This window comes from Panthera pardus, unplaced genomic scaffold (assembly GCF_024362965.1).
Source record: "Panthera pardus isolate Hobbes unplaced genomic scaffold, ASM2436296v1 HiC_scaffold_15, whole genome shotgun sequence".
Lineage (NCBI taxonomy): Eukaryota > Metazoa > Chordata > Mammalia > Carnivora > Felidae > Panthera > Panthera pardus.
The window spans coordinates 35,890,071-35,902,179 of NW_026526710.1; the positions used below are offsets into that span (position 1 = coordinate 35,890,071).

The 12,109-nt window shown below is 40.0% G+C and overlaps 1 pseudogene; it reads left to right on the forward strand.

The window, feature by feature from the left end:
* Positions 1-8,702: 8,702 nt before the first annotated feature.
* LOC109248576 (actin, cytoplasmic 1-like) lies at positions 8,703-9,814 on the forward strand (annotated as a pseudogene).
* Positions 9,815-12,109: the final 2,295 nt, after the last annotated feature.

Here is a 12,109-nt window from a genome sequence, read left to right on the forward strand (position 1 = left end):
ACCAAATTCACATTATTCTATTGACAATGGGAAAAAAACACCCAACTTTTTTTTTAGAGAATCCAGATTTGCAGGAAATTTTCCAGGGTGTATTATTCTGGAGACAAGAACAAGACAGGAATACGCTACTATTTTCAGTTTACCTAACAGTGCAAAATGGTTTTGTTTTGTTTCTAACTGTAGTGTGGGATGTTCTTAATCATCCTGGGAGCAGGACAAAGTGTGAGTTTTGCATTTACAGATTCGAACTGGAATAACTCCTGCAGAGGGAAAGGAAAGGAGGCAGGAAGGCTGGGACTAACAATGTGTAAATATATAGTGGGGTGGGCATGGCAGGCAAGTGAGTGGGGGAGAAAATATTAAAGGCGGAAGTATTCACTGTTACTAAGTTTCCTACCAGTCCTGTATGAGCCCTCGGGTACATCAGAGGCCCTGTGAGGCCACACAGAAGCCAGGGCATTACTTTCCAACCTTTGACTTTGGCTCCAAATAAAATGTTGGTGAGGATTCATTCTGGTACTTGGAGAAGATAGAACTGAACACCGGAGAGAGATCCTACTCAGATGGTTGCAGAAAGACATTGACTGGCTCAACGAAAGCCACCTTCTTAAGGATTTAACAGCAGCCCAACTTGGAAGTTTCAGGCTTCCTCTGGTGGCAAATTATAGATAAGGTATTTATAGCCTTTCTTCAGAAAGAAAGAGTCAAAGTCTACAGGAAATTACCACCTCCTGCAATAACAAACTAAAGTCTTCTCAGTTGGCAATAGAAAGTGAATTTACACACGGGCTCTATAAAACAGCTAGATATTGAAACTCCAATCTTGCACTTGGGAATCTCTTTATGTTGCTTTCACCACCAGCTCCCTCTTTAAAACTCTATCACTGTCACAAACACAGATCTTCTCCTTAATTCCTGGCAGCACAGCTGAGATCCTGCTGGGGCGATCAGGCTGAAATATGCATAAGAAAAACATGTAAGGGGTGTTTAACATACAGATTCTTAGGTTCCATGCCCAGATATTTTAAATCAGTCAAGTACAAACATACCTTATTTCATTAGACTTCACTTTATTGCGTTTCACAGACACTGCGTTTTTTACAAATTGAAGGTTTGTGGCTACCCTGCATCGAACAAGTCTGTTGGTGCCATTTTTCCAACAGCATTTGTTCACTTTGTGTCTCTGTGTCACATTTAGGTAATTCTTGCAGTATTTCAAACTTTTTCACTATTATCCTATCTGTTATGTGATTTTTTTTTATGTTTATTTATTTTTGAAAGAGAGAGACAGAGCAGGAGTGGTGGTGGCGGGGGGGGGGGGGGCGCAGGGACAGAGAGAGAGGGAGACACAGAATCCAAAGCAGGCTCCAGGCTCTGAGCTGTCAGCACAGAGCCTGACACGGGGCTTGAACCCATGAACTGTGAGATCATGACCTGAGCCGAAGTTGGATGCTTAACTGACTGAGCCACCCAGACACTCCTGTTATGGTAATCTTTGATGTTTCTATTGTGATTATTTTGGGGCATGATGAACTGTGCACATATAAAACAGCAAACTTATGTGATAAATGTTGTGTGTTCTGACTGCTACACCCACCAGCTGTTCCCCTGTCTCTCTCCCTTTCCTTAGGCCTCCCTATTCCCTGAGACATAGCAACATTAAAATTAGGCCAATTTGTTACCCTACAATGGCCTCTAAGTGTTCAAGGGAAAGGAAGAGTCTCACATCTCTCATTTGAAATCAGAAGCTAGAAACAATTAAGTTTAGTGAGGAAGGCAAGTTGAAAGCTGAGATAGGCCAAAAGCTAGGCCTCTTGCACCAGTTAGCCAAGTTGTGAATGCAAAGCAAAAGTTCTTGAAGGAAATGAAAAGTGCTAACTCAGTGAACACATGAATGATAAGAAAGCTAAGTCAGCCTTAGTGCTGATATGGAGAAAGCCTTAGTGGTCTGGATGCAACATTCCCATAAGCCAGAGCCTAATGCAGAGCAAAGCCCTAATTCTTTTCAATTCTAAGACGGCTGAGAGAGGTGAGGAAGCTGCAGAAGAAAAGTCTGATGCTAGCAGAGGTTGGATCATGAGGCTTAAGGAAAGAAGCTATCTCTATAACATCCAAGTGCAAGGGGAAGCAGCAAGTGCTGATGTAGAAGCTGCAGCAAATCATCCAGAAGAGCTAAGATAATCAATGAAGGTGGTTACCCTAAACAACAGATTTTCAGTGTAGACAAAATAGCCTTCTATTGGAAGAAGATGCCATCTAGGAGTTTCATAGCTAGAGGGGAGAAGTCAATGCCTTGCTTCAAAGCTTCAAAGGACAGGCTGACTCTCTTGCTAGGGCCTACTGCAGCTGGTGACTTTAAGCTGAAACCAGTGCTCATTTATCATTCTGAAAACTAATACCTTAATATTAATACCTTGATTATTCTTAATTATTATTCTTAAATATCCTTTAAGAATATCCTTTAAGAATTAAATATCCTTAAAAAATACCTTAAGAATTATGCTAAATTTACTCTGTGTGTGCTAAGTGGAGCATCAAAGTCTGATGATGACACATCTGTTTACAACATAGCTTACTTAATCTTTTAAGCCCAGTGTTGAGATCTACTGCTCAGAAAAAAAACAAAAATTCCCTTTCAAATAGGACTTATTAATAATGCACTTGGTCACTCAAGAACTCTAATGGAGATGTACAATCAGATGAATGCTGTTTTCGTGCCTGCTAACACAACATACATTTGGCAGCTCATGGAATCAAAGAGTAATTTTGACTTTCAAGTCTTACTATTGAGAAAATACATTTCACAGGGCTATAGCTTCTACAGACAGTGATTCCTCTGATGCATCTGGATGACTTTGAGGGGCTCTAGACTTCAGTGGAGGAAGTAACTGCAGATGTGATGGAAATAGCAAGAGAACTAGAATTAGAAATGGAGCCTGAAGATGTGACCAAATTGCTGCAATCTCATGATAGAACTTTAAAGGATGAGGGATTGCTTCTGATGGATGAACAAAGAAAGTAGTTCCTTCAGGTGGAAACCACTCCTGGTGAAAATGCTGTGAACATTGTTGAAGTGACAACAAAGGCTTTAGGATATTCCATAAACTTAGTTGGTAAAACAGCAGCAGGGTTTGAGAGGATTGACTCCAATTTGGAAAGAAGTTCTACTGTGGGTAAAATGCTATCAAATAGAATTCATGCTACAGAGAAATCGTTCATGAAAGGAAGAGTGAATTGATGTGGCAAATTTCACTGTTGTCTTCTTTTAAGAAATCCTTTTGCAATCACCACCCTAATGAGTCAACAGCCATCAACATGCAGGCAAGACCCTTCACCTGCAAAAAAGTTACGATTCACTGACAGTTCAAGTGATGGAGAACTATTAATAAATAAAGCATTTTTATTTATTTTTATTATTTAAAAAAATTTTTTTATTTATTTTGAGAGAGAGAGAGAGAGAGCAGGGGGAGGGGCAGAGAGATAGGGGAGAGAGGATCCCAAGCAGGCTGATAGTGCAGAGACGCTGATGCAGGGCGCGATTTCATAATGGTGAGATCATGATCTGAGCCAAAATCAAGAGTCGGCTGCTTAACCAACTGAGCCACCCAGGCACCCCTACAATAAACTATTTTTAAATTATGATTTGTACATTGTTTTTAGACATAATGCTATTGCACACTTAACAGACTACAGTATAGTATAAACACCACTTTTATATGCACTGAAAAACCAAAACATTCATTTGATTCACTTCATTCAAATAATCACTCTATTGTGGTGGCTGGTGATTATAATGGAGGTAGTCCAAATACCATATTTTGAGAAAGATTGGACCAAAGGGGACAAAAGAGTGATGGATATAGAAAAGAATATGGAATCTGATTTATAAAACACTGGTGAATCTTTTGCAGCTTACAGCCCTTGCCTTAAGATGGGTGGAGGTGGTCTGCCCCTATTAGTAGTCTCTCAAACATACAGTTCATTCCCAAACAAAGCTCAGAGAGAAACACAAATTCCCTCATGGGCAAAGTTTCCATTTCCTATCTAGGTTTCACTTTCTTGAAAGAGAAGCTCTTTCCTGACAACTGGATCTTACTTATTCTTCCCTTACAAGGCAGCTGACCTGTCACAAAGGTAGGAGTCAGCATCCTCATCAGAGAGACACAAGTGGTTCATTTACTTTTACATGAACACATCAATTATGAGAAACAAGGACAACTTGTATTTTTCGCATTCCTCAGTGTCTTTATTTTTTAGTTCTAAAAACTCTCATCAGTGATTTAGTTCATGTTGACCTCAGCCAAACTCAGGTCTGTTTCTCTTCACAGACCCTCCTTCAGAATGAGGTGAACATCACCCCTGTGACTCATTGCCTCCCTGCTGTCTTATGGCGTTTAGCTCCTATATTGCTTCTGGAATGTGATTTAGAAAAGAAATACTCTCCAAAGGAAAACATAAGGTTGCAAAGATAAAACCGCCTAAATCATGCTGGATACATTGTACAAAGAGAACCAAGCATCCCTGTTGCTCATCATATGTAGGTGAAATGTGGACTTTTTCAAGAAAGTTAGTTGGAACAAAATATGCACAAACACTCTCAATTTTCGTGTTTTTGTTCTTCAGTGTTAGAGTAGATATTTCCTGCTTCTACAGCTGTTGGGTGTGTCCCTCCTCCTGTTTCTGTGATCTAAACCTAAAAAAAGGTTTCTCAAAAAAGAAAGAAGTTGAGTAGAGTCCCAAGTACACACACACACACACACACACACACACACACACACACACGATACTTCATAGGGTCTTATGAACATTTTAGACTTTTAGATTCACAGTATCTCAACCCTTTCCATTTTAGAAAACATTTTTGCCTTATGGCCTTACAGTATGAAACTAAACCTGTCCATTTAGCTGTCCTGTAGCTTTTTCAGAACAAACAGAAATTTATAGTAAATAGTGTATTGTCTCCAATTTTGCTTCTCTAAGAAAAAGACTGCTTACAACTCAAAGCCAAATTCCTCAAGGTGTATTCTAGCTCAAAGCCAACGACAACAGGAAGGGGAAGTACATGGTATCTTATACTTAATAGGATTTTGTTATTCTCTCCCAATGTGCTGAAATCTCCTCACAGAGTAGGTTATCCATGGAAGTGCAGGAAACACTGGGTATCTGAGGTAAGGCTCACCTTAGATATTTTGATTACTGCTAAGCAGCCTCCTGCCTCTACACGAGCCATATTTCCAATTGGTCTGCTTTCTTGGAATTTTTCTTTGAGTGCTTCCCTAGAGCTACAATGCAACTGAAGCTTTTCCATGGCCTTTTACTTAGCCAAATTACGTTCCCCAACTGGGACCTTTAATCTTAATTTCAGCCTGAGAAAGTGCAGCACAACTCTGCTAGTGGTCAGACTATGATAAATAATGTTTTGAACAGGATTCAGGCCAACACAACAATGTTTCTAATGAAACACACTGAAGACTATTCTGTAGTTGCAGACATGGCCCCTTCTCAGAACCCACCCCTTCTCAGAATCCACCAGCACCAACAGGAACCCTCTTGCACTGTTGGTGGGAATGCAAATTGGTGCAGCCGCTCTGGAAAGCAGTGTGGAGGTTCCTCAGAAAATTAAAAATAGACCTACCCTATGACCCAGCAATAGCACTGCTAGGAATTTATCCAAGGGATACAGGAGTACTGATGCATAGGGGCACCTGTACCCCAATGTTTATAGCGGCACTCTCAACAATAGCCAAATTATGGAAAGAGCCTAAATGTCCATCAACTGATGAATGGATAAAGAAATTGTGGTTTATATACACAATGGAATACTACGTGGCAATGAGAAAAAATGAAATATGGCCTTTTGTAGCAACATGGATGGAACTGGAGAGTGTGATGCTAAGTGAAATAAGCCATACAGAGAAAGACAGATACCATATGGTTTCACTCTTATGTGGATCCTGAGAAACATAACAGAAACCCATGGGGGAGGGGAAGGAAAAAAAAAAAAAAAAAAGAGGTTAGAGTGGGAGAGAGCCAAAGCATTAGAGACTGTTAAAAACTGAGAACAAACTGAGGGTTGATGGGAGGTGGGAGGGAGGGCAGGGTGGGAGGGAGGGCAGGGTGGGTGATGGGTATTGAGGAGGGCACCTTTTGGGATGAGCACTGGGTGTTGTATGGAAACCAATTTGACAGTAAATTTCATATATTAAAAAATAAAAAAAAATAAAAAATAAAATAAAAAAAATAAAAAAATAAAAAAAAAAAGAATCCACCAGCACCAGCACAAACTCTATTCTATCTTACTGAGACGTCTCATGACCAGTTCCTCCTAACTATAGCAAGTTCAATAAACGCAACTTTTAAAAACAGGTATGGCTTGGTGGTCTTTTCTTTGGTTGGTGGGCTTTAACTGGCTTTTGTTAGTTCTGGATGACTTCTTTAATTCTCAGAGTGACTGTCCTATAGAATTGGAGTCCTCTTATTTTCCCTTTCCCTAGAAGCCACACTATCTTACTCACTTAATGAAGCTCCCCACGTTCCCTTTCTTTGCCCCAGGATAGAGTTTCCCCAAGAAAAGACACCAGAATATATGCTGTTCACAGTTGCCAGTTATCCAATTACTCACCTTCTCTTCACCCATAGATTGTGTGTATCCACGGCAGGGTGATATGGGATTTGCTGCCTTCAGTACCTACTGCTTGCCCATCACCTTCCTCCAGAGGCATGCTAGATGTGTGAGAGTCACTTTAGCCTTTCCCCTCCTCCATGGCCAACTTCATTTCTGGCTTGATTTAATTCCACATCTTCTCTTGGTGCCTGAGAATGGACGATTTCTTTCTTTCTTCCTTTTGTTCTTTCATTCTTTAATTTTTTAAAATGTTTATTCATTTTTCAGTGGTGGATAGAGGCACAGCATGAGCAGGGGAGGGGGAGAGAGAGAGGGAGACACAGAATCCGAAACAGGCTCCAGGCTCTGAGCTGTCAGCACAGAGCCTGATGCGGGACTCAAACTCACAGACCGTGAGATCATGACCCGAACCAAAGTCAGACACTTAACCAACTGAGCCACCCAGGCGCCCTGAGAATGGACAATTTCAAATAACCAGCTGTTTCACTTCTCCATATTTCTCTTCCAGGATGTGAGACATGAGGGTGTAGGTATGAGAGCAGATCTGAAATTCCTTTTCCAAGGTCCAAATAACTTGGACCTTCACCTTTCTGGTGCCTAAGAAATGAAGCCTCTCAAACAGACCTACTTTTATCTTCCCCAATCCAAAACTGTCAGATACCTAGGGAATCAGTTTTATAACCATTCCATTTTTCTCCCAGCACATTCGTGGAGTTTTGCATTGTCCATTCTTGTGAGCAAGGACCTAAAGGCCTTCTTTTATAAGCTTGGGCAACTAATTTGTAGAGAACAGATGTTCTTTTAACTTCTGAGGCTGAAAGATAAGCAGGGAGTAATTTTTCTTTGTAATTGTACTGCTCTGTTTGTGTCCTCTTTCAGCCATAATACCACAGGACTTCTCTTAAGGTGAGCTTATCTCTGCTAGTGAACAAACTAGCTTCCTCAGCACAGACATCTTTTTCCTTCTTTAGGAATTGAAAGTTTTGCCGGTGGAGAGCTACTCATTACCCTATCCTCCACCACAATGGAGTCTGATCACCTCCTTTTCACAGACAAACAAGTCAGGGGCCTTCCCCCTTTGTATCTTAACCCAGCAATTGTCTGGTAGGTGGAGTCTCATGCCTGAGAACTCATATCTTCCTTCCCAGTCAGAGGTTGGGAAGCCTGTAAGGGATGACTATCTCACTATCATAACCCTCATACAGATCGTTGGTGGAACTTGTCTCCCACTCCCTCTGTTGCTTGATATTAGACATTTACCATCCCAAATTTAACTGCATCTCCGCTGCCCTGCCACACTGCAACCTTGCTAAGTATGCCACACCCTTGGCAACTTCACTGACCAAACTCCATAGGAGTTAGGGAAGCAATCCTTTTTATTGATTTCAAGTTGTTCCCTGGGGAGATGTCTCTTCCTCCTTCTGAATGGTTTGACACCCCAGTGATACCACATAGAGAAAAATCTAACGAATGCCCCTGAAATTCGGTATGATATAGTAGTTAGGAGTGGAGGTCCTGAAGCCAAAGCGCTTGAATTCAGTTTTGCTATTCACTAAAGAACATTACTATTTACTAATGAGAACTTGGTAAAATCACTTAATCTTTGTGTTTCTCAATGTATGAGTGATCAAGTTAAAAAAAAAAACAAGTCAATTATGGAAACTTTAGTTATATAGCTGATAAGGTATATCTAACTGATAACATATTAAATGAAATATCTCAGGAAGGGAATACTCTTCTCTCTCAATTGCCCATGAACACTCACAAAATCTATTAGGCCACAAATAAAAACCTCAGCAAAGTCCAAACAGTAAACAATGAAGACAGTATTCTCTGATTATAATCCAATACAACTAGAAATTAATAAAAATCAGGGGGATAAAATTTCTTCTGTGTGGAAATAGAAAACTATTTTAAACAATGTCTACAACAAACAGAGGTCACCAACTGAAACTGTAGACAATAATAACACAGCATACAAAAACTTGGGATGCTACTTGCTGCAGTCAGCCTGTATTCCACGTGCTCTTGTGGCTCAGCCTCCTGGCTCCTCTCCTCCCAGCTCTCGTGGATTGCAATACAAGAAGAAATCACCATACTACTCATTGACAATGGCTTTGGTATGTGTAAAGGTGGCTTTAATGGAGATGATGACTCCCAGACGTATTCCCTTTTATTGTCAGGCAGCCAACACCAGGGTGTCGTGGTGGACATGGGGCAGAAGGACAGCTACATAGGTGACAAAGTCCAGAGCAATTGCTACAGCCTGACCTTGAAGTACCACATGGAGCACAGCATCATCACCAACTGTGATGAATTGGGGAAAACCTGGCTCCACACCTTGTATAATGAGCTACATGTGACTCTGGAGGAGCACCTGGTCCTGTTGACTGAGGCACTCCTAAACTCCAAGGCCAACAGAGAGAAGATGACTATGATCGTGTTTAAGACCTTCAACACCTAGGCATGTATGTGGCCATGCTGTCCCTTTATGCCTCTGGTCACACTGCTGGTACTGTCATGGACTCTAGGGATGGGGTCACCCAGACGGTGTTCATATACTAGGGCTACACTCATCCCTAGTCATCCTGGCTCTGGATCTTGCTGGATGGGACCTGGCTGACTACCTCATGAAAATCCTCATGGAGCATGGCTATAGCTTCACCTCCACTGCTGAGCAAAAAATTGTACATGACATCAAGAAGAACTCTGCTATGTTGCCCTGGACTTGCAGCAGGAGATGGCTATCATCTTGTCCTCCTCCTACCAGGGGAAGAATTATGGGTGGCCCAGTGGTCAGTACTCATCAACAATGAGTGGTTCCTCTGCCTAGAGGAGTTCTTCCATGTCTCCTTTCTGGGTATTGAGTCCTATGAGATCACATCCATGAGACTACCTTCGACTCCATCACGAAGTGTGATGTTTACATTCAGAAGGGCCTGTATGTCAACACAGTATATATGGCAGGGCCATCACATACTCTGGCACTGCCATAAGATGCAGAAATAGATCACTGCCTTGGCCCACAGCACAATGAAGGTCAAGATCATCACTCCTCCTGAGAGTAAGTACCTAGTGTGGACTGGGGACTCCATCCTGGCCTCACTGTCTACCTTCCAGCAGGTGTGGACCGGTAAGCAGGAGAAGAACAAGTTGGGCTTCTCCTTCATCCACTGCAAGTGTTTCTAAACGGACTGCAAGAAGATGTATAACATTTGCTGCATGAGGTTATTCAAAAGTATACATTTGCCTCCCTCATGCTGGCCTCATGAAACTGGAATAAGCCTTTGAAAAGAAATTTATCCTTGAACCTTGTATCTGACATTAGCACTGGATTGTAGAATTTGCTGCTGATTTTGATGTTGTATTCAAGTTAACTATTCTCTTGATATATGTTTAAAACCTTGCATGTATCTTTGATTTAAACCATTAGTACATATGGCTTAGTCACTTTCTAACTGAGGTGAGAGAACATGTTTATGGAAGAGAAATCCATTGGCTTGGTGAGAATTTTTGAGGTCACCCATTTCTTGATATGTGTAGAGTATTAATGTGTAAGAACTGACTATCCCAAGATTTCTCTAGAAGCTGGAAAGAATTCTTGGACCAGTTGTTATTTCTGTCTTGCTAATCTAACAGGGTTGGCAAATTCCAAGCCTTCCCACTCAGTTTCCTTTCTTATCTTATATTTTCCCCACCAGAAATGGTGGGTCGTTACTTCTCTTGGGTTGGAAAGCAGTTTGCATTTTTACCTGTTTATTCATCCTTTTAATTCATGTAAAGTTTTTGTAGACAGTTCTCAATTATTTAAGAGATGACAACAAATTTTGGTTTTCCACTATCAGGTGAGAACATCAGGTGCCAGCAACACATCATTGTGTAAGAAAAATAAAGTGCTGAGTAAATTGGAAAAAAAAAAAAAACAAAAACAAAAAGCAAAGAAAGAAATAAAATCTGTGGAATACTACTAAGATAGAATTCAGAGGAAAATTCATAGTCTTAAATACTTACATTAAAAAAAAAAGAATTAAGATAAATTAATTAAGAATCTAATTCAAAAGGTTAGGGAAAGGGGCATCTGGGTGGCTCAGTTGGTTGAGCATCTGACTCTTGATTTCAGTTCAGGTCATGATCACAGGTTTGTGGAATCAAGTCCTACATTGAGCTCTGCACTGAGCGTGGAGGCTGCTTAAGATATTCTCTCTTTCTCTCTCTCTCCCCCTCTGCCCTCTCCCCTGCTTGCACAACTCTCTCTCTCTAAAAATAAAATAAATCTTTTTAAAAAAGTTAGAGAGAAAATAAAAAACAAAAATAAGTGGAATGAAAAAGCAGAAGTTATTTATTAAGGAAAAAAGTAAAAATTAATAAGTTAGACAACAGAAATACATAAGGTTTAATTAAAAAAAACTAGTTCAATGAAGAAACCATTAGCTACTTGGTACAAGGAAAAAGGAGTGAGAACAAATATGTAAGAATATAATATATTCTTATACCTAATATATAATAGGAGAAATAACATATTCTTATATAATATATTCTTATATATAATATATAATAGGAGAAATAATAAAAAACAGAAAATAAGAAGAATTGCAATAGATTACTTAGTTCATTTCTATGCAAATCACTTTCAAAAACTGGATTAAATAAAAAAATGTCTATGATAATATAATTTACCAAGGCTATAGAAGAGATTAAAAACAAAGACTTAAAACTGATTTTTGTAGAAGAAATAGGTAAAATGGTCAAAGAACTACACCCACAAAAAGCAGCACACAAGATGGGAAATTCTAACAAACTTTAAAAACATATAATTCCAGGAGTGCTCTGGGTGGCTCAGGTGAGCATCTGACTCTTGATTTCAGCTTGGGTTGTGACCCCAGGGTTGTCAGATCCAGCCCCTCATTGGGCCCTGTGCTGAGCATGGAGGCTGCTTGGGATTCTCTCTCTCTCTCTCTCTCTCTCTCTCTGTCCCTTTCTGCTTCTCCCCTGCTTGCCCTCGCACTCTCTCTCTCTTTCAAAAAATAAAAATAAAAATAAATAAAAAATAAAAGCATATAATTCTAATAGTTTGATATCAGTTCCAGAGAAATTTTTAAAAGAAGGAAAATGTCTAATTTTTAAAAAAAATTTTTAAGTTTTTAAATTTATTTTGAGAGAGAGAGAGCATGAGCATGGGAAGGACAGAGAAAGAGAATCCCAAACAGTCTCTGTACTGTCAGTATAGAGTCTGTCCCAGAGCTTGAACTCATGAAGTGTGAGATCATGACCTGAGTTGAAGTCAAGAGTCAGTTGCTTAACTGGCTGAGCCACCTAGGCACCCCTCTCTAATTTCTTTCTTTGAAGTAAATATGACATTGATACCAAAACCTGACATAAGTTAAAAAATATATATATCAGACCACCAATCTCACTTATGAATATCAATGTAATAATAAAATCTTAAATAAAATATTAACAAACAGAATCCAGCAGCACACACAA